This window comes from Vipera berus (genome assembly GCF_964194415.1).
Source record: "Vipera berus genome assembly, chromosome: 10".
Classification (NCBI taxonomy): Eukaryota; Metazoa; Chordata; class Lepidosauria; order Squamata; family Viperidae; genus Vipera; species Vipera berus.
The window spans coordinates 22,839,558-22,863,599 of NC_138213.1; positions in this window are offsets into that span (position 1 = coordinate 22,839,558).

Here is a 24,042-nt window from a genome sequence, read left to right on the forward strand (position 1 = left end):
GGCACTCTCCTCTGGGCACACCCTGCAGCCTCCTCTTCCTGAGGCTGTGGCCCCCCTTTTCTCCAGGGATGACATCTCTTCTAGATGCTGCAGATTTACAGGTAGTCCTTGGATCACCATGGCAACTGGGACCGGAGTTGCCGTCACTCAGTGATGTGGTCATAAAGTGTGATGTCACGTGATCTCATTGCTCTGTAGTGGCAATCTTGGTAGTTCCAGCTGCCATCTTCTGGTGGGTGCCCTATGGAATGTGGGTAGGCGCTCCTCAGGACCAACCCACTGGAGTGACTTGCCAGCTTCTCCAATGATTTTGCTTGGCCACCAAAATTGTTGATGAACTAGATGCAGTGTTTTTAAATAGCCAATGTCCAGCTTGTTTCACAGAGTGACAGTGCTTGAGGGAGTTGAGGCAGAGGTTTCAGGCAAGTACAACTTCTCTCCTTTGTAAACCAATCCATCCCTGCACATCAAGGAGGTTTGATTGTCTTTGAACCATCGATCATTGAAGAGTTCCTGTTTCAAGTTTCTCGTCCCAGGATCATCGGGGTCTGGGACTCTCAAAGATGGGGCTCTCCGTGGTATTAGTTGGGACACAGCTTGTGGTGTAGATATGATTGCTTCATTGACCTCTTCATGCTGGCTCTTGTACTGAGGTAATCTGGATAGTGTCAGCTAAAAGGTTTTCCCTCCCGGTATGTATTTCAGGATGAAATTAAATCAGTTAAAATAATGCGCCCACCGTACTTGCTTCGAGGACAGCTGGAAAGGAGTTTTCAGTGCCTCTGAGTTTTTGTGATCAGTCCACACTTCGAAAGGTACCTTGCTCCCTTCTAGGTAGTGCTGCCAATTTAGCAGAGCCCAACAGATTGTGAAGGGTTTCTTTTCCCACTGCCCACCTTCTCTCGCAGTTGGTGAACTTTTTCGCGGTGTAGGCACAGGGATGTAGGACTCCCCCCTCATGGTTCTTTTGCAGTAATACAGCTCTGACGGCGACGTCATGGCATCGGCTTGAATCACAAAGGGCTTCCCTGGGCAGGGGTGCTTTAGGACCAGCTCGACCGCAAATAGTCTTTTCAGATTCTCAAAAGCAGTTTGACAGTTCATGTCCATGTCAGCAGCTGGCCCGGTTGTGGCTTCCCCCCATTTTTGCTGGTTTTTAACAAGTCTGTGAGGGGTAAAGCAATTTCGGCAAATGAGGGGATGAATTATCGGCAAAAGTTGGTGAACCCCAGAAAGCTTTGAAGCTGTTTGTGAGCCTTTGGGGGTTGCCATTCGATTACGTCTCTCACTTTACCAGGATCCATTTCAATGCCCTCACTGGAAATTCTGTAGCCTAGATAATCCAGCTGGGTCTGATGGAACTCGCACTTTGACAGTTTAACATATACTTTGGCATTCAACAATTTTTTCAACACTTCTTGCACTAGCTTCACATGGTCAGCCATATTTCTACTGTATATGAGGATGTCATCAAGATACACCAAAACTCCCTTGTACAAGTGATCCTGTAGCACCTGGTTGATCAGCTGCATGAAGACAGCTGAAGCCCCCTGTAGTCCAAATGGCATAACTTTGAACTGATAGCTACCCATGGGACAGTTAAAAGCAGTCTTCCATTCATTTCCTTTTTTTATTCTCACTTGATAATATGCCTCTTAGATCCAACTTAGTGAAGACACTCCCCTTTGTTAGATGGGTTAGTAGGTCCTTCAGGAGGGGAAGGGGGTACTTGTTCTCTATGCTCACAGCATTTAACCCCTTATAGTCCATGCAGAAACAAAGTGACCTGCCTTTTTTCTCTTTAAATGACACCGGAGGCCCACCTGGGATTTGGCTGGCTCAATGAATCCTCTCGCTAGATTTCTGTCCACATATTGCTGGAGTTCAACCATTTCGAGGGGGGTCACGGTGTACATTCTCAGCCATGGGAGTTTAGCTCCTGGTAATAGTTCAATGGCACAGTCATTGGGCCGATGGGGTGGCAGGACGTCACACTTTCTCACTAAACGCCTCTGCTAGATCCTAGTATTCGCTGGGGATGAGCGGTTCACCTGGTTGCGGCATGGTAGCTATCCTCACTAACTCAGTGGATGGCCTAGACCCCCCAGTAACATCGGCCGAGAGGGGGTTTGTGCCCTAGGGGTAATCTCACAGTCCTCATTCCCTATTCCCATCAAATAAAAGGTTTCCATTTGTCTAACCAGGCCAGACCCAAAATCACAGCTTTAGTCATCTTCGGAGCCACCATGAAATGAATGAACGTTCAATGTTCACCTATTTCTAAGCGCATAGGCTCTGTCAGTTGTGTGACTAAAGTTCCTCTCATTAAAGAGCCATCTACTTGGTCAAACCTCAGAGGCTTGGAGAGCAATCTTGCCCATATACCCATCTTAAGGGCAAGTAGCAAGCTGATAACGCACTGGGAACATCCAGAGTCCACTAGCACTCTCAAATCCACTTGTGCCCCCGTTTTAGGGATTATGAGTTTGGCAGCAAGAGAAAAAGGTGGAACAGATCAACTCACCATCAGGTCGTTCTCCTCCTTGCCGTCCCTGTCGTAGGAGGCCAGAATGGTGGCAGGTCTAGCTTGGGCCTCGGTGCTCTCCTGCATGGGTGATGTGACCTGGGCAACAGGTTCTTGCGTGATCCAGCTTGATTTTTCTTTCACTGGCTGTTGGGCTGGTTTTTTCCTCACCGGTGGCCCCAATCTGTTTCCCTGTTGGGGGTATGGGATTGGGCAATTCGCCGCTCAATGCCCCTGTTGTCCACCCCTGAAGCATTTGATTGGTGGACCAGCAGGTAGCTTGGGGGATTCCGTAGCTGCGATGGCTGGGGGCTTTCGGGGGGAGGCCGCCTGGTCTGTTCTGGTTTCGGTCCAGTTTCCTGAGGTGGTGGCTTTGTGTAACGAGCAAGCTCGACGTCCAACCTTACTGCCGCCTGATACCACTCCTGTAGTTGATCAGGGACAGCTTGATAGACACAGGTCTAGGAAAGGTGATCATCTAACCCCTCCTTGAAGTGATGTACTAGGGACTGCTCAGGCCATCTTTCTATCTGACCTGCTACCTTGCGAAACTCTTGTACGTATTCCAAAGCAGGTCTACCATCTTGCTTTATCTTGTGAATTTGTTTCTCTGCTTTGAAGGCTATGGATGGGTCTTCGACCCTGACTCTTAATCCAAGAAGGAAGAGATGGAGATTTCCCAGTTCAGGCACTTACACATTGTACAGATTGTTTAGCCATTCAGACGCTTCCTCTTCCAGATTGGCCATGACAACGTCAACCCTAGCAGCTGGATTTGGATAGAACTTGGCATTGCGATTCATGTGGGAATGCACTTGGTTGATGAAGAAAATCAGCTTCTCTGGATCACCATCAAAAGTTGTTCTACGAGGTGGTGTCCTCATGGGCTGATGCCCCCCCCATTGCGGCTGCATTCCCAATGGCAGTTGGCCTTCCTGCTGTGGCTGCGGCATCCCCAATTGCTGCAGCCCCCCCCAGCAGCTGTTGTACATTCAGGGGTTGTTGCCACCCCCACTGCTGCTGTGCTCCCAATGGTTGCTGACCTCCCAGTGGAGGCGGCTGCGTCATCCCATTGCTGCAGTCCTCCCATCGGCTGTTGTGCACTCACGGGGAGCTGCCCCCCATTGCTGCTGCACCCCAAACAGTTGTGGACCTCCCGGCAGTGGCTGCGACATCCCCAATTGCTGAAGGCCCCCCAAAGGCTGCAGTGCCCCAACCTGTTGCTGCCCGGCTGTTGTAGCTGTTGAATTAACTCTCGTGGAATGTTCACATTTGGGTCTTCTCCCTGCGCAGGCCTTGGGCTCGGTTGGTGCCAACGGTGATGTACAGGGCTGTGTGACCAATAGTAGCAGTGGCCAGGGCACTCACAATACCTGTGACAATCCGGACTTTGGCTGCCCGGGTAGTGGGGTCGCTTGTCAGGGCTGTCATCGTAATACCGCTGCCTGGAGTCATCACAGTGGCTGTGCCTGTCGAGGGATCACAATGATCGACACCAACCAGGGCTTCTCCGTTGGCTGGGGCTCTTGTGTCATGAGTGGTGCTCTGGAGTCCTGAAGGAGCGACGTCTCACGGCCATGTTCAGAGTGGCAGTCGGGACTCTCCTTTCTCATGGGGCTGGAGGTTAATGCTGGTGGCTTTGAAGATGGGGAAGCCACCTGCGCTCCATCGGTGGGGCTGGGGCTTCTCTTAGGCACAGATTGGTGTTGGCTTCGCTGATCATGGTGTTCATTTGCATGCCAAGAGTGAGAAAGCTGGCTTCCGGTTTGCACACACGGTGCTGGCAGACATGCCGGGAGAAGCTCCCCACCGCCATCCGGTCTTTCTTCCTCGGAGAGCCCTGAAAAGGGTTAAAAGTCGGCCTGGAGGGGCAACCACCATGAGGAGGCTATCTCTCTGCGATCACAGAAGGGTGGCAGCCCTCTGTTTGATCTGGAGTTATTCCTCTGGCCCGAAGAAGAAGAGATCAGCCATGTTAAATCGGCCATGTTAATGGCCGATCACTAAGCCGTTCCCTGCCGAAAGCCAAAATCACTATCAAGCACAATGAAGCAATCTGGAGGATTTGGGTGAGACCTTACCTTTCTTACTTCCCTAATTACTTTCCTGTGGGACCTTCCTGAAATTCTTCTCCCCCCTTCTTGAAAGATCGGCGACTGCTTACTTGGGGATTTACAACCTTAAAGCCTCAAAAGAAATCAAATGACTAAGCTAACCCTATCTGTACCTCTGAAATTTTGGGGCCACTAAAAAGTTTTTATTGTTTATTTTTACGGGGACCTACTACTCTATTTACTACTAAAAATGAATTAATTGGATAAAAGACTTATATTAGTCTGCAAAAGGATTGTACATAATATTGAGGACATCTTGTGGCGAAACCTGGTATAGCAAGTAAACTTTTTTTTTACTCTGAGATCTGGCTCTAATAGCCTTGTCCTTGACATTATTTTTAAAGATAAAAATTGGGAATACCTGGCACTGAAAACAACTTTTAGGAATAGTGGAGGTGGACATTTATTGACTTTTATTCAAATAGCCTCCGCTAAAGGCCTATCTGTAAAATACTAAAGAAATGGAAGAATATATTCCACCACTTGACTATAAACTCATACTTGATACAATTTTGGCAATGACTGAAGAAATAAAAGCCAGACTTAAAGACAAATCTGACAGCACAAACTCACCTAATGAGACTCTTACTTCAATTGATGAACTGACAACCCAAAAATGAACAGAGGATGAGGAAATCAACAACAAAATAGGGGACTTTAAAGTACAACAAGTACAATCTACTGAGAGCCTTGATGCTCAAACTTTGATCTCAACTATAAAACCTACAATCCAACAAACAACAGAAGCTGAAGAAAGCAATACTAAGATGCAGGATGACAATGGACTTCAAATACAGTACACTAGGACTTTAACCAACCAAACAATAACTACAGCACCAGACATGACCTCTTATCTAAGCCAGACGGATTTGAAAGAAGACCAGATTGAATTAATGACAGTTGCACTATGTCAAACATGGAGATTGGATTTATTGAAACGAAAATTTAATGACTACAAAGGGGTCACTCTTTATGAAAAATTGATAACTGGATGGTCTCCCTGGATTCAAACAACGTGCGTAGGAAGAAAGGGAGAGACATTTGAGAAGTTAAAGGCAATGATATGGAAGCCTGCCTAGCAGAAGAAGAAAGCTAGAATTAGATTTTTTTAAAAAATAAATTTTTCTTCTTTTTCTGTTGTAAGTGTTGGGACTTGCAATAATAAAGCTTAATTTTTTCTCTCAACAGGCCAAGGGGAACTGTTAAAAGATATAAACTGAGTCTATATTTAGGATCTAGATCTTTAAGGGAATGAAAATTAGCTACAAACAATAAAACATATTTTGTTAACTATAGATGAATTGTAAGGATGACAAATAGAATTTGTATATATTTCAGATATGATAATTACTATATAATGAAATAGATTAGCTATCAGAATATCTTTGAATTATATTATAGAATTTGCAATATAATAAAAAATATTTTAAAAATTGATGAACTACTAAGATGATAAATAGAATATATTTGTTGTAATGATAAGAGCTAAAAAAAATTCTTAATGGGCTAAGGGGAATCTTTAAAAGATACATATTGATTTTATACTTAACTTTTAGACCTTTAAAGGAAAGGAAAGTTAACTATTAGAATTGACTTATATTACAGAATTTGGAAGGATACAAAAGATATTTTTTCAATAATTGGTGAACTATTAAGATGTTAAATAGAATAAACTTGTATAAAATAAGAACGCACTGAAATGAACAATATATGTATTTTAGACAAGATAATTACTATATAATGAAATGGGGGAAATGTGGGCTACCCGAAAATTAACTTTTCTTTTACATATTATAGGCTAGTTCAGACTATCCTATTCCAATTAGGTAAAACTCAAAAACAGGACATGGATATGTATATGTGAAAATATATTGAAAATTGTTCTAATTCATTGTGTTATAATTAGAAATGTATTAATTTGATTAATTTGACTATGTTATCATAACTAAGGGAATCAGAGAGGGAATTACTGATGATGTAACTTGACCTATCTACAAATGACTTTGTTATTTACTATTGTTTACTTTTAACTACTCAACCACTGTATTGCTTCATAAATACCTGGATGTAAAACTAAAAAATCAATAAAACTTGTATTTAAAAAAAAGTGAGAAAGTTGTTCCCCACTCCTCACCCCTAGCCCCTCGAATCTCTCCACCAATTTCTCCAGCAATTGGCTACGGACTGCGGACAGGTACTTCCACTGTCCAGAATCCTCAGTGGTCGCCAATCTCTTGGTTCTCTGACGGTCTGGGGAACGCGATTCTCGAGAGGCTTCTGCTTGCAAGTCGGCTTTGGACGCTTTCGAAGAATTTGCCTTTGGCAGGGTTACCTCTAGGTGCTTGGAGTATCCACTGGGCAGGGTCCACTCTGATGACCAAATCAGCTATTGCGTCTTTGGTCTTGCCCCGAGCTGTAAGGCCCCAAGAGTTTCCTTCTCCGCCAGTGCGCTGGCTTGCACTCCCTCCGCTGAGGCAGCAGCCATGGCTGGGGTACTGGTTACAAGTGCGTCTTTCTCCTCCATGTTGAGATCTTTCCTGAGTCTTTCTCAGCCTGTCCCTTGGCTTAGGGAAAGTGATTGGAGCTCAGGACCCCAGGGTGGCCAGGATAGAAGTGAGTTTTGCGTTAATATCATGGTTCCAATAGATGAAACCCATCAAAAGAACTTCAAGGCAAGAATTCTTCCTTAAAGAAACATTTTTTTCTAAGATGGCAGTGCCTGGAAAGGCTGCGGCTCCATTGGCTCTTGAAAGGGAATAGTTTTGGGAGGGATATTAAGGGATATAGGCCACATGATTGGGAAGGTTTTGATGTGTTTGAGCAACGTAGTGAAATTAGTCTAACATACAACCAACAATCTTTGCTGGCATGGCAAGTTTCTAGCTGTTTCAGAACTGATGGTGAGACTGTTAAAAGTTGTTGGCGCTGTTTGAATTTGTTCTGCCAGCTGACCTAGTGATGGATTCTATTGCAAATCAGGACTGTTTCCAAAGGAGGCAGAGGAGAGGTCCCGGGGCTTATGGAGCGAAGGAACTGGATGAGGCTGTCGGCAGGCCCAGAGGAAGAGAGAGAGGCTTTTGGAGGAGTTGGTGGTGGCGGCAGCGGCGTGCTCCAGGGGCGAAAAGAAGCAAGGCCTCTTTAAGGAAAGGGTGGAAGAGTCAGCATCAGAAAAAGGAAAGAAGGCGAGGTTGTCATGCAGGAATACAAGCTAATCTGAGGGCTAATCCACATGGAGCCCCATTTCCATCTGTCCTGTTTGCCATCATTCGCTCCCTAGAGACTAAACTGGATGATCTGAAACTTGAGCTGGCCACAAACAAGGAGTATATATCGGAGGTGGTGGCCCTTTGAGAGCTGTATGCCATGAAATGTACATTCAAAGTGACAGCAAAGTTGTTGTTGTTGTTGTTCAGCAAACAAAGTATTGGCACTACATAGTGGAACCCCAAACTAGTTTCCCTTCCCCTGGATACCAAGTAACAAATTGCAATTTCCTCCCGCAACAAGCAGTCCTAAATGACGTTCTCTGATTAGCCTGAAATGCGGGCTTTCTCCCCAGCTCCTCAGCCCGCCAAAATGTTATCAATTTGGGTTCCCACAAAGCAGCATTCATTATTAGGGCTAGCTGAGCTCAGCATTCATCCCTTCTGCACCTGATCGCTAAATAGAAGGAAAAGCATGTTAAAAGCAAAAAGATAAAATGGCTGCAATTTTCATCAGTTGTCAGAGCAGGAACATCCAATGTTTGCAGCGCTGACAACAAATATATTTTAACCTTATATCTTATTTAATTTTCAAAACCCTAAATCACAACTTCAAAGAAGTTAATTTGTCCATCTCAGTGAAACCTGTCAATTTTACCAACCGTCCCTCCATAGTGGGTAGTGTCCTCTCTTTCAATCTCTGTGCATACAATCTTGTTCCAATAATTGTATCTTCAAATAATCTTCCATGGCTTTTTGCTGATTATCTATTAGTCCTAAAAGGACAAGTTCTAGCTTCAACTAAATATTAAACTTTAAAAATTATTCGTTTGCGTAACAAATTTCTTAACCTCCCATCTCTTTCCTAGAGAGGCTCTGGGAGGTGTACAATTTAAAACCATCTGTACCAAAGTATGCATTTGGACGCAAGGTGTCAAACCCATTCCTATTTTATTTCATTTCATTTCTATTTTATTCCAACTCTCCTGGGTTTTGCCATACTTCCAAGGGGGAGGGGGGATGTACCCGCAGGGCACTGCTTTTACTTCCTCCCCTCACTACAATGTAATCCCTTACTTTGTTTATTGGGTCTGTATCCTGTTTCCTGCATTATCTCTCTCTCTCAACTCTATCTTTTAAACTGTCAATTAAGAACAAAGGAGGAGATAGGAGTCTAACCTCAGTGCCTGGATTTTGTCTATGCTCTCAGAGAAAGGTGTGAAGAGCTGGAGATGGGCCGATATTATCTCCTCAATTCCCACAACAGACTTAACAATTGGGGATTGGCTATCCCACATGGGGGGTGTCTATCTATAGGGTGAGGTCCTGCTTGGGGACACTATAATCTGCTGTGTTGCGCTATTAGCTTGCTTCTGTTATGTTCTGAGTTAGAATAAACTTGTTGCTGTTTCAACACTTTGTCTCGCTTAATGCCTCAAGAACCAAATATTTAACACTGGTGACGAAGGTGGGATGTGCTGCTTCATCGTAAGAGCCTGAAGTCACTAGGGGGTGAGGCCAGCTCAAGAGCCTGGCAGGAACTACGTTTTCCCCCTTGGTCTGCCTAGCAAGCCACGCTGGAGACCACCACGTCCTAAGGATCCATCCTAGGGCCTACACAGAAGCCAGCAGCACAAGGCAACACAAGGAACAAGCAACAAAAGAAACTCACCATGGCGAAAGTAAGAAAGCTTGAAGAATTTGATGTGACACACCGAGAGAGATGAGCGTCCTACATTTCCCACATAGAGAATTACCTCTGTGCAAATCAGGTCAGCGAAGATGGGCTGAAGGCCACGACACTCCTCTGTGTGTGCGGCCCAGCCACATTCGATATCGCTGAGAACTTGGTCGCTCCAGCACCGCTAGAGTCCATCACTTATGCGCACTTGAAGAAAAAGCTCTGTCAGTCATAGCGTGGAGGTACGCTTTTGAGCAGTGGGAGCAACGGCCCGGCGAGACAGCTATGGAATTCATTGCCGCTCTTCATCAAGCATCCCGACTTTGCAATTTCACCGATTTGGAGGAGAGACTAAGAGACCACTTAGTCTGCGGACTCAGGAATCAAGAGCTCCAACAAAAACTTTTTGCTAAGGAGACTCTCGCTACAGGAGGCCTTGAAGGAGGTCATGGCGGACAAAGCTGCTGGAAGGGCCATTAAGTCCTCCAAAAGCACGCCAAGCACCGAAGCCATCCACCATGAGGACGCCGAGCAGTTGGAAGACACTGACTCAGACTACGAAGTCAACAAGCTACAGAGGCACCAGGAAAGGGGACTGAGGCCAGCTGACAAGGCAGTTCCATTCCTTAGATGCATGGGTTGTGGAGGCCGCCATCCACGCACGGAATGCTGATTCCGTACAGCAACGTGCCGGGCGTGTGGAAAACCAGGCCACATCGCTGCCGTCTGCCGATGTCGCCAGAGGGACCATCAGCAGGAAGACTCAATCAGGGCCCCAGGGCAACACCGAGTAGGGTTCTGCTCCAGCCAAAGGAGCTTGTTCCGCACTGGTGCCCATCGTCCCCTTAAGCAGAAGCTTCAACTGCAAGTCAAGCTTCAGGAAGTTCCATGCAAAATGGAACCGGACACAGGCTCAGCCGTGTTCATCATCTCTATAGGAACCTCCCGGCACATTTGCAACTGCAGCAACAGAGGGATCAAACTTTGGCCTTCTAACCTGTTACTCACAGACTTCCAAAACTCCTGAGTGGCGATCAAGGGCGAAGCCACATTTCTGGTTAATTTCAAGGGGTTTACAGGCCCATTAGTTGTTGTCATTGTGGAAGGTCAATGCACGAGCCTCATAGGGCTCAATTGGTTTGATGCATTGGGCATCAAAGTAACCAAACACCAGCAGCAGACTTGTCTTCACTCTGCCAAGAGTTCACGGATGTTTTCAGTCCAAGCCTGGGAGAGTACAAGGGCCCTCCGATAGCTTGATCCTCTGGTAATGCCAATCTGGATCAAGCCTCGACTGCCTTTTGCTTTAAAGCCCAAAATCGATGCAGAGCTGGATAAACTGGTCAGTCAGGGGGTATTGCAGCCCGTAGATAGTGGGGTGTGGGAGACCCCCATTGTAACGCCACTTAAGGCCAACAGAGAAGTATGCATATGTGCTGACTATAAGTGCACCATTAACCGGGCACGGCAGCATGCGTACCCGGTGCCAGTTGTCATCCATATTTTGCCGTCTTTGCAGGGAGGCCGCATGTTCGCTAAATTAGATTTAGCACAGGCCTATCAACAACTGCCGGTGGACGTGGCCACGGCAGCCACCCAAACCATTGTGACCCATCGGGGGGGGCCTTCAAGGTCAAGCGCCTACAGTTTGGGGTGAGTGTAGCCCCAGGGATTTTCCAGGGACTGATGGAGCATACACTCAAGGGTATTCCGGGGGCCTGCCCCTACTTCAATGATGTGCTCATTGCCTGTGAATCGGTAGAGGTCCTGGCTGAACAGCTTAGAGCCGTCCTTCAGCGGTTCTGCACAGCAGGACTTAAATTAAAAAAAGAGAAATGCAAGATTGGGATACAGTCAACTGAGTTCCTGGGATTCCGGATCGATGCCAATGGCATTCATCTGGCAGATTCAAAGCTGAAAGCGATTCAGCAGGCACCAAGCCCTAGGTCCAAAAGGGAGCTTCAAGCCTTCTTGGGCTGTCTTAATTTTTACCACGCATTCCTCCCACATAAGGCTGCAGTGGCAGAGCCGTTACACTGGCTCTTAGACAAAAACACTCAATGGCAATGGACTAATGTCCATGAAGAGTTTCCAGGCAGTCAAATCACTACTATCCTCAAACTCGGTGCTCACTCATTTTAACCAAAAGCTGCCAGTTTGCATCGCATGTGATGCATCCCCATATGGGGTTGGAGCTGTGTTAAGCCATTTGTCTGCTGATGGGAAACAGTCTCCCATTGCTTATTATTTGAGGACCCTGTCTTCTGCAGAGCGCAATTACGCGCAGATTGACAAGAAGGCCTTGGCCATTGTGGCTGGGGTTAAAAAGTTCCATGACTATTTGTATGGCCGCCATTTCACGGTCTTCACAGACCACAAGCCACTTCTAGGGTTGTTCACTACAAACAGGCAGACGCCTCAGATTCTGTCTCCTCGAATGCTGAGGTGATCTATATTTCTTTCAGCCTACAGCTACAGGCTGATTCACAAACTGGGCAAAGAAATGGGCCATGCAGACGGCCTTAGCAGATTGCCCTTGCCACATGTGGAGCCAGATCTGGCTCAGCTGCACGCATCTTAGCCATACAGGACTTGCCAGAGTCTCCTCTCCATGCTGGAGACATAGCTTCTGAGACAGCAGCTGACAAAACACTTAGCTGCTTGCTAACTTGGGTTCACACTGGATGGGTGGACAAATGTCCAGGGCCAGAATTTCAGAGTTTTTTATGAGAAAGGATGAGCTTTCAGCTCATAAAGGGTGCATTCTTTGGGGCAATAGAGTCATAGTCCCCAGCTCATTAAGGCTCAGGGTTCTTCAGTCTCTGCATAAAGGCCATCTGGGAATAGTCCGGATGAAGGCACTGGTGAGGAGCTACCTTTGGTGGCCAGGGCTAGATAAAGCTATCAAGGCCCAAGTACATGGTTGCTACACATGTCAACAATCCAGACCGGAGATGCCGCAGGCCCCTGTCCACCGATGGGAGGACACACACACACCGTGGTCAAGAATCCACATTGATTTTGCCGGGCCCTTTTAGAGACAGCTGTTTTTAATAGTGGTCAACAGCCATGCTAAATGGTTAGAGGTGGTACCAATTTCCACTATGACTACTGCTAGGACCATCCAGGTGCTGCGAAACTATTTGCAACACATGGACTTCCAGATGTCTTAGTCTCCGACAACGAGGTCCAGTTCACCACTTCAGAATTCCAGGCCTTCCTCAGGGCAAATCTCATAAGACATGCCATGTCAGCTCTCTTTCACCCATCATCGAACGGTCAAGTGGAACACATGGTCCACACAACCAAGGAATCCCTGAAACAAATTGTCACAGGGGATTGGTGCCACAGGCTGGCTGATTTTCTACTCTGCCAGCACACAACACCTGTTGGAATAACCATGATCTCTGTTCCTATACATGAAGCTGGCTAGTACTTTTCTGGCTAGTACTTTTCTGCCATGGAAAGTCTTCAGTGAACCATGTGTAAGGAAGTAAGCCATAAACCTAGTAAACAAAGAAACCTAGGAGAGATGTCATTGGCTACAGCCAGATAAGGGCATAATCACAGAATTCCTTCACACCATTGGCTATTCCATACAAGGCAAATTCTGACGCCTCCTGCAGATGATTGGTCATTACTGTATTTGAATCTACCATTTACACCAATGTCTTTTCAGGATAGTTTAGAAGAACACGTGTGTAATCATGATTGGTTAATTTGAACAATAATAAAATATGATTGGTTGCTTTTACTATAAATAAACAAGGTCCACTGCTCCTCGTGGTTCGGTGTCTGTCCCAGGAGCAGCGGAGCCCTCACCCCGAGAGATCTCTGTGTCCTTCTTTCATGGACGCCAACCCTGGGCAGGAGCAGCCTCTGCCCAGCTTCACCAGCGGCTAATTCAACCTGGCTGCTCTCAAGCAGCAGGTTCCCATCAACCTGGCTGTTCTCAAGCAGCAGGTTCCCATCAACCTGGCTGCTCTCAAGCAGCAGGTTCCCTTCAACCCGGCTGCACAGCAGCGGGTTCCCGGCAAACACCCTGCACCTCCATGGGCAAAAACCCAGGCAAGCTTCGTTGGGGCAGGCATTTGATTACCAAACTGGACAGGCTGCACCCTGACAGAGTTGCATCAGACACTGCACGGCCAAAGACACCAAGAAGTGCACTAGTGGGTGACTGGGTTGGACCTGGAATTATGGGTAAGGGGCTTTGTGGGTGGCAGCAAAGGTTGTTAAGGTGTGAGGACCACTCTCCTACAAGGTGGTCCTGGAAGATGGGCAAGTCATTCGCCGGCACATTGATCAGCTGCGTCGGCGGCTAGCAGATCAGTCGCTGGCTCAGGACTCCCAAGAGGGATATAACACAGGGCCCACAGGATAGCAGTCCAACAGAGCAGCTTGCATGCTCTGAAAGAACTCTTGTTCATGGTGACAGGGGATTGGTCGTAGAAGAGCCTCCTCCAAACACAGAGACTGTTTCTGCTGAGCAGGACAGACAAACAGAGACAGCCCTGCAGACTTCACTGTACAATTGGACTTTGGTTTGGGCCAACCAAAGGGACTCAAGTCACTGCGACTCCACTGAACCTCCGAGCCCTGGTCTACCCAGCCTGGTAGGCAAGCAGGTAGACCAGGAGATCCCTGTAACTCCTAGACGGGTCTGAACGGGTCACGAAGGCAGCCTAAATATCTACAAGATTATATAAAACAATTGAGAGTTCGTGCTATCTAGGGGGAAGGGGTGTAATGTATTGGCCTTATCTGTTTTAATTCTCTTGCTTAATGTCTGACTGCTTGCTTAATTTCTGACCTACTTTCTGTGTGTTATGTAACAGTTGCTGTTGCTGAGCTAGACTTGCTGTCTCCAGGCTGATAATGAGGTTTGGGTTGGGAAACTGCTACTTTAAACCTATTGGTCACCGCCTAGAGGCCAACCGTATAAATAGCTGCTTAGCAGCTATTAGCTTGCTTCTGTTATGTTCTGAGTTAGAATAAACTTGTTGCTGTTTCAACACTTCGTCTTGCTTAATGCCTCAAGAACCAAATATTTAACACAATCAATCAGAGCTGGAAAGGACCCTGGAGGTCTTCTAGTCCAACCCTCTGCTCAAGCAGGAGAACCTATACCATCTCAGATAAGTGACTGTCTATTCTCTTCTTAAAAAGTGATGGAGCGCCCATGATTTCTGGAGGCAAGCTGTTCCACTGGTTAATTGTTAGGAAATACCTCGTTGTTAGGAAATTTCTCCTTAATTCCAGGTTGTTTCTCTCCTTGATTAGTTTCCATCCATTGTTTCTTGTCTTGCCTTCTGGTGCTTTGGAAAATAGGCTGGCCCCCTCTCCTTTGTGGCAGCCTCTCAAATACTGGAATACTGCTATCATGTCACCCCAGGCCTTCTTTTCTCTAGATTAGCCAAACCCAAATCCTGCAACTGTTCTTCCTGCTTTAGTCTCCAGGCCTTTAATCATTGCAATTGCTCTTCTTTGCACTTTTTCCAAAGTATCAACATTTTTTTTTGTAATGTGGTGAGCAAAACTGGATGCAGTGTTCCAGGTGTGGCCTTACTAAGGCTTTATAGAGCGGTACTAATACTTCGCGTGATCTTAATTCTATGCCTCTGTTTATACAACCCAGGATTTTATTAGCTTTTTTGGCTGCTGCTGCACACTGCTGGCTCATAGTCAAGTGATCGTCCACTAGGACTCCAAGGTCCCTCTCACAGTTGCTATTTTAGAGCCAAGTACAAGTGTAGATTAGGCGAGACCTGATGTAAGGACCTGCCTCTGTTCCTCTACCAAGAAAGCAGAACTCTTGAAACTGGCTTCATTCCAAAAGGAACTTTTATGGGCAGATACAGAAAGCAGGAAAGCTAGGCAGGATCTGAGGTTTTCCCACCTGAATCAACCCCACCCCAACTGTCCATCTGGTCAGTTCAAACAGGCCAATCCACAGGTGCCATCGAGCTGTGGGAAACAAGTTGATAAGGTTGTTAGGTCTTCTTCGGTTCCTCCTTCTGTGCTAAAGCAGATGGCCCTGAGGCATTTCTTTCACAACCCATAGAGTATACATCAAAGCAAATAGAGGAAATGTACTATGTCCACTACAAGCCCCTGATCTCTCCTCCCCACCCCCCTGAGAATGGCAGAACCTGAATAGTGTAAGCCCAGAGAATATGAGTGATTAATAATCAGTAATTAATAATCGAGGGTTCTGACACCTGCCTCAAAAACAGTAACTGTGAGAGGGACCTTGGAGTCCCAGTGGACGATCACTTGACCATGAGCCAACAGTGCAGCAGCAGCTGAAAAAGCTAATACAATCCTGGGCTGTATAAACAGAGGCATAGAATCAAGATCAAGCGAAGTAATAGTACCGCTTTATAAAACCTTAGTAAGACCACACCTGGAATATGCAGCCAACTTTGGTCACCATATCACAAAAAGCATGTTGAGAGTTTGGAAAAAATTCAGAGAAGAGCAGCTAAAATTATCCAAGGCCGGAGACTAAAATATATGAAGAATGGCTATGTGACTTGGGTTTGGCTAGTCTAAAGAAAAGGATAGGGGAGACATGATAGCAGTGTTCCAATATTTGAGGGACTGCCACAAATAAGAGGTCACGTTATTCTCCAGAGCACCAGAAGGCAGGACAAGAAACAATGGTTGGAAACTGACCAAAGAGAGAAGCAATCTGGAATTAAGAAGAAACTGCCTGACAGAGAGGACAATTAATCAGAGGAACAGCTTGCCTTCAGAAATTGTGAGGATTGGAAAATACAATTATCAACCTTTCAGGTGACAAATATACCTGTGAACATATCTGGGGCAACTGATGGATTCTAAGAGAAACTTGAACCAAAAGTCTGATACAGCTGCAAAAAAAAAGGGAATGCAATTTTGGGCTGCATCAACCCAAGTAAAGTGTTCAAATCAAAACTCTATTTTGATCAGGCAGCACCTAGGTTGTCATGCCCTGTTTTGGGCACCATAGTTTAGGAAAGACATCGAACAACTGGAATATGCCCAAAGGAGAGCAACCAAGATGAGAAGGAATCTGGAAAGGAAAAACTTAAGAGGAAAGGAGTAAAGTGCTGGGCATGCTTACTTGGTTGTTCCCAAGTCTTTGAAGGGCAATCCTGTACTATGCAGGGCAGACTCGTTTACACCGGTTTGGGAAGACAGGACACAAAACAATGAGTTTCGATTTCGCTCAGAGCTCAGGAAAAAAACAACCCTGTTCAGCAATGACCCAGGCCGGAGGAATTTGCAAAAAGCTGGAGGACCTGTGGCAGCTCCTTTGCCAGGCAAGGGTTCCGTTCTGGCTCTCCTCTTGGCACAGAAAGGCTCTCTAGGTGGGGCTGGAGGCATTTTAAGCATCCCCAAAGCAACTGCAGCTTAAAGGAGGGTCTGCCCTCCAACCTGGACAATGCAGTATGAAAAATCAAATCAGCCTGATATTAGAAATGACCATGTTGAAAGACTTCAAGGGAGCCATTCTTTAGAAATAAAATTACCAAGTCTATTTTCATTGTAAAACTAGAATTCATCAGTGCATTTAATGCTGTTTCTGGTTGATCGAAGACAAGATCTTCACTACCTCATGTGTCTTCATTGGCTCATAAGTGCAAGAATGCTTGTTCCACCCAGTAACTATTGTGTGAATAGGCACTGCTTGTGAAGTATTTCTCATCGGCTCTACTCCTGCATTTTGTTCCTCTTTATCATAATATACACATCCTTTGTATGTATGGTTCTCTCTCTGTGGATCTGATGAAATCTAGAAAGATTTTTGTTGTTATAAATGTTTCTAATGTGTAAAAAAGTCTTACAATGGCCCAGTCTGGATGTGCAAGAGCCCCTTTGCAGATGACGGGAGACCTGGGGTGGATTGGGAGCAGCAAGCATGGGGCTGGACGGTCTCAGGGGAGGGGTCAGGAATGGGTGGGAATGTCTTGGTGGTGGAGGATGGGTTATGGGAAGATATGATAGGATACTCAGCTAGGCTGCTCTCAGAAAAGAATGTCCGGTGCCCTTATTCTACTTATCCCCACTTCTCAACCCCAGAAGCCCATTAGCAGCTCTTCAGAGGTCCTGACTTTCAGCTGCTGCTGTCAAACTCCGTGTCAGTCTACAATAAGGGGCGACCTGGTGTCTGTTGCTGAGGCTGGGCTGGGTGCAAGGAGTGGCTCCTCTTTTGGAAATCTGTCCAACTGGGTTTTGGGTGTAGCAGCAGCTGAGACTCCAGGGCAGGGTTAGGGTGTGGCAGATGTCATCTGGGAGCCTCTTATGGCTTTCAGGAGCTCTACAGTTGCTGCATGAGAGACCCTTAAGTTGGGCTCCCGCAGTCGGTTGAGACTCTGGCTGTCCTGTCAGCGTCCCTCCTGCAGAGCAACCTATGTACCTGAGTTCTTCAACTCTATTTCTGGGTTGGTGGCAGAGTTGCCTAGGCTTATGGTGCTGGGCAATCTCAATCTGCTTTCACCAGGAGTTGGATCTGAGGTGGCCTCCATTGCAGTCATAGGCTTCTCCTGGGTCATCCAGAGCCCAATAGGAGACAATAGCCAGACACCTATTTTGCCATGGGCTATGGCGACATTAACATTAAAAATAAAGCAAACTACAATTAAAACAAAATACCGTAATTCATCATCAGCACCTTCTGCCATTTTTACATGGGTCAAGCAGATCTTTTGTGCAAGGAATGCTAACCAGCCTTCACTCTGGGACATGACCTCCATGAAAACCATATATTTTTTTCGTTGAAATAGAGCTGAGGGTTGTCTTTCTTTTTTCAATGTGCTTGTGATGTACTGATAACTAGAATGGGCAGAATAAAGACAATGTGGAAAATCCTTAATACGAGAATAACCAGAAGGACAGAGTGTATCTTCAACAAGAATTCACTGACATCTACCCTCAGTCATTGCTAAAGGCAAAGTCTGCAATTTCACTGTAAATGCTTGGCAAGATTTATAGATGTTATAAACAGCTAATTGGGGGCTCCAATTTCAACCTGCCATACCAATGCAAAGGTCTTTTCATCGTTCTAAGCTTCTTAAATGGAACTGCATCCACATGGAGGGAAACATGTGGTGGGACAGCACGAGGTTCTGTTTTGGGCCCAGGACTCTTCAACATCTTCATAAATGATATAGATGAGACAATAGAAGGGGAACTCAGCAAATTTGCAGATGTCACCAAGCTTGGGGGAATAACTAACACTTTGGAAGATGGACTCAAGATACAGAAGGATCTTGACAGATTTGAACACTGAGTCCTATTTGAGAAGATGCAGTTCAGTGATGAGAAAAGTAAGGTCCTGCACTTAGGCAGGAAAAATAAAATGCCCGGGTGCAGAATAGGAGCTACCTGGCTCAACAGTAGTGACTGTGAGCCCTGAACTAGAACATTAGAAGACTGAACTATAAGCACCTTGCTTTCACTCCCTCAGACAGTCATATTATTCTCTTGGGGAATGTGGAGTTAAAAATGTTGGGGCTTCAAATTACTTTTTCCCCCCCCTCCTCTTTTATAGACAAAACTGTATTCCCTCAGCTTGACTGTTGGATCACTTCAGGGTAAACATCCATCTGATAAAAAATTTCATTTCTATGACCCTTCCATGACTGCAGAGCTTACAAGAATCTTATCAGAGAAATGTTTTAAAAATTCTCCTACCCTTCAATATATCTCAAAACATCTTGCATCTTGATACAGCTTTGCAATGCTTTCCTTTCAAGTTCCAGCTTCAGTGCAACTTGTTAACTTTTTATTGTCTAGGTAATAACTCTTTCAGTAACAGCTGCTCTGCCTCAAGGCCAATAGTTGTTTTATAAATACCCGGATCATTTTAAGAGCTGCTGGAAGGTGGAGGGTTTAAGAAGACGAGTTGAAATCACCAGGGCCAGATGTATTACACCCCAAGGTTCTGAAGGAACTGGCAGATGTGATCTCAGAATGACTGAACTATATCTTTCAAAGAATCTGGAGCACTGGGGAACTACCACAGGACTGGGAAAGTGCTGATGTAGTTCCCATCTTCAAAAAAGGGAAAAAAATGGATCCAGGAAACTATAGACTTATCAGCCTGACCTCAATACCTGGGAAGATTCTGGAAAAGATAATCAAGCAAAGAATCGGCAAACACCTAGAGGCAAACAAAATCATAACCAGAAGCCAACATGGGTTTGTCAAAAACAGATCATGCCAGACAAATTGCATTCTTTGACAAAGTGACTAAATTAGTGAACCAGAGGAATGCTGTGGATATAATTTATTTGAACTTCAGTAAGGCATTTTATAAAGTTGACCACAACTTACTACTTGATAAGATAGAAAAATGTGGGTTAGACAGCATCACCACCAGTTGGATTCATAACCGACTGACCAACTGCACTCAACGTGTAGACCTCAATGGAACTGCATCTACAGGGAGGGAAGTATGTGGCTGAGTACCCCAAGGCTCTGTCTTAGGCCCAGTGCTCTTCAACATCTTCTTCAATGATTTGGATGAGGGGATAGATGGGGAACTCATCAAATTTGCAGATGACACCAAGCTAGCACGAATACCCAATACTCCAGAAGACAGGCTCAAGATTTGAACACTGGGCTTTAACTAACAAAATGAAATTCGATGTAGAGAAAAGTTAAGGTTTTACATTTAAGCAAAAAAAAATCAAATGCATAGGTATAGAATAGATGGTACCTGGCTCAAAAGGTAACATCTGTGAGAGGGATTTTGGAGTGTATTATGCAGCCGCCGCCAAAGAAACCAATGGAACCCTAGGCTGCATTAAGAGGGATAGAATGAAGATCATGTGAAGTGATAATGCCTTGGTTAAGACCAGTTAGAATATTGGGTCGAGTTTTCATCCCCACAATATAAAACAGGTGTTGAGACTCTGGAACGAGTACTGAGAAAAGCAACAAAAATGATTAGGGGCTAAAACATATGAAGAACAGTTGCAGGAATTGGGTATGTCTAGTCTAGTGAAAAGGAGGACCAGTGGCGACAGGATGGCAGTGTTCCAATATTTAAGGGGCTGCTACAAACAAGTCAACCTATTCTCCAAAGAAGCTGAAGGCAGGACAAGAAACAACGGATGGAAGGAGAGAAGCACCTAGAACTAAGGAGCAATTTCCTAACAGTGAGAACAATTAACCAGTGGAACCGTCTGCCTCCAGAAGTTGTGGGTGCTCCATCACTGGAGGTTTTTAAGAAGAGACTGGAAAGCCACTTGTCTGAAATGGTACTGGGGCTTCCTGCTTGAGCAGAGGGCTGGACTACCGGTAGTAGATCTCCAAGGTCCCTTTCAACCTTATTATTCTGTATTCTGTAACTCTGCAGGTCACTTGCAGGGTTAGCATTTGGAGATACTGCATGACAGTATCTGTGTTTCAGTCGCAGAGGGAGGAAACATCTGTCAGTTGATCAAATATGGGGTACCACAAGGCCCACCTCTCTCCACTGCTGTTTAAATTTATATCCAGCAACAAGGAAGGGCCAGTTATCAGTTCTGAGTGGATGACATGAATATGCTGATGATGGACAGATATTTACCTCTACTCTGGGCATAGCTAGTTCTCACCCAATCCTGAATGTTTTGCAGATTTGGAAGGAAAAAACCAGACTGAAGCTGAATCCCAGTAAGACCAACTTACTGTTCATTCCAAAATCATTTCTGCACCAGCTCAGAAAGAATTCCTCTCCATGGCGGAGCGTGTCCGTGATTTGGGAATCCTTCTTATGCTTCTGTGGGTGGCGGTCATGGCTCAAGAGGCCCTTGCCCAGCCTAAGGGCATCTAAGATGCTTCCCTCTAAGCCGTTACGGACCCTCCTGAGTTCAGTCCTTCCACCAACTGTGAGTTCATGTAACAGTAGTACAATGTATCTTACATTCACTATTTTATGAAGAATATTTGAGCTCAAGGACTTTGCGAGTTTCAGGTATGCTTGGTTCAAGGAAGTCATGTGAGCTGCTCAGCTAGTAATTCTATCAAAGAAAGGTGTTTAAAACATGTTGATTAGCACAAGGCCAAGTTGCAACTCTGGGAAGCCCTTCCTGGAACTTTCCTTGGGCTGATGCAAAACCATTTGGATGCAGTTATTTAACCAGTTGCAAATCAACCGCATTGGGCTACTGCCCAGCCTAGGTTTCTTGGCCTGGATATTGTGCGGTTTGGTTTAAGAAATTCCAGATATGCTACATCTACAGCACTCCCCTGATCTATAAACAAGTCATCCTGCCATCCATCAAGAGAAAACTTCTCGCTGCTGGTAATGGAAGCATTCCTCTCTAAATGATCCCAGAGATGCTTTCAGGCAGTGCCTCACTCAGTACAGGCAGGAAACAATTGTCTCCTTTTTCTGAATATTGGGGTTCTCTTCTTTTTCCCCTGCAGGCACCTTCTTCTGCCAACTCCTTCCAGAGCTGAATGCACGCCAGACAGCCGAGGTGGGCTCTGGCTCCACCTTTATCAGTCCTGATCGGGGCTGCCTCCTTTTTCTCTGCCATTTGGGGAGGACAGAAGCAAAGCAGCTTTAAAGCCCCGATGGCTTCCCTACCTCTCCTGCAAAGCAAGCACACCGTTCCCAGACCCTGCCCTCCCCTCCACCTGAGCCATGCCTGGCTTTGGGTTCCCTGCTCCTCACTCCTCCAAGATGCCAAGACTACACTTTGGCCTCCTCCCCGTCAGCTCAGCCTTTTGCTCCTCCTCACAAGGAGGCCTTGAGCCGGCATTTTCAGCCTTTTGCTTTTACGTTCCCCTATCCTGGATTGTTGCCTTCAGATTTCTAGCCACGACCTGCTGCCCACATTTCCCTGCATTCATCCAGGCCAAGGTCTGGCTCGCCCCTTCCTCCTGCTTCCCTCCCAGATGACTTGTGGTTCCCTTCCCCTCCCTGCCTGGCGGCTTTGACATCATTTGGGGGGGCCTTAAGGAGCTTCCTGCAACCTATAAAGTTTATTTCCTTGTCTATGCAACTGGCATTCGCTCAGCACCAAATTACATTTTACAGTTTTCTTTTATTGCTAATAAAAAAGTAAATAATTTTGTTTCCTGTTGCCATTAAATACAGAAAGATTGCAATCTGGCTGGGGATGGCGGGGAGGCCAAAGGTGAACTCCTCCCAAGTGATAATTGTGGGCAAGGCTGTGTGTGCATTGTGGAGCGATGAATGGCAGTGCCCACTTCACACACAACACACGGGTCTGGGTCAAAGAGCAGGTGAATGTACTGTGGGGACACCAGATGGGAGAGGAGATTTACCCCAAGAAGCCCCCCCCCCTGTCTACAGGAGTCAAATCGCCCATCAGGTCTGCTGCTACAGGAACAGTCCTAGCCAGCCAACCGGCCCAATTCAAGTGGGAGACAAAGAGGCCAGAAAAAAAGCAGACTTGTTGTCCCAAAGGTGCTTTTTCAAAAGGCAACTGGGCTTTCTTGTTTTTTTCTTTGAAAACGTTTTGCTTCAGAACTGAAGAAACCTCTTGGGTGAGAAGTAAAATGTTTTCAAAGAAAAAAACCCAAGAAAGTCCAGTTGCCTTTTGAAAAAGCACCTTTGGGACAACCATGACCGGGACGACTAATCATCTCCATAAGACAAGCAGGCTGGTTCTTGACAGAACTTGTGGCCAACCCACCTCTGAAGCCTTGGTTGGCTGCAGTGGCTGAGCCTTGCCTGGGGCTACTGCCCAGTGCATGGCAAAGAGACCTGCTGTCCTCATGTGCCCTGGAAAAAAGCCCGCCTCGTCTTCCTTGCCTTCCGATCTTTCAGGATGCCTTCATGCTTCCGTTTAGCTGGCACCCAATTCCTTTAAGGTTTCTTCTTGGGATTTTGCCTCCAAGCTGGTCACCCATCTTTGTTGCTGTTCTTGGCACTTGTTCCAGTTCCTCAGCATCCTTTTTATACTATGCAAGCAAAACTGGACACAATATCCCACACAATTACCACTTTCTGTGAACTTGATACTACATCTCTGTTGTTGTAGCCCAAAACTACATTGGCTCTTTTGGTCGCTACAACACACCTCTGCTCTGTTAGGCTACCCAGGGTTCTCTCACAAGTAATACTGCCAAGGCAGGTCCCACTTGTTTTGTATTGGTGGATCCAGAGTTTTCTACCACACACAGGGCCCAGAACAGAAATCCACAGAATTCCAGTGCATACTTTTCTCCATGTGGATATAGACCCACAAAGGACAACACGTTGACTATGGTTGTTCAGCCCAACTGTAGGTTCATCTGGTAGTGAGACCATTCGTCCCATATTATTCCACTTTATCTAGATGAAGGATGTGATCTACTTTATCAAATGCCTTACTAAACCCCAGGTACACAACATCCTCAGCATTCTCTTGGTCCACTATATTAGTCACATTGTCAGAGAAAGAAATAATAATGACATCTGAGATGGCATCTGCCAGTTCCTTTAACTCTGGGGTGGACTCCACCTGGTCCTGGGGACTCAACTCAGGGCAGCCAGGTGCTCTCTCATCACTTCATCAACAATTTTGACTT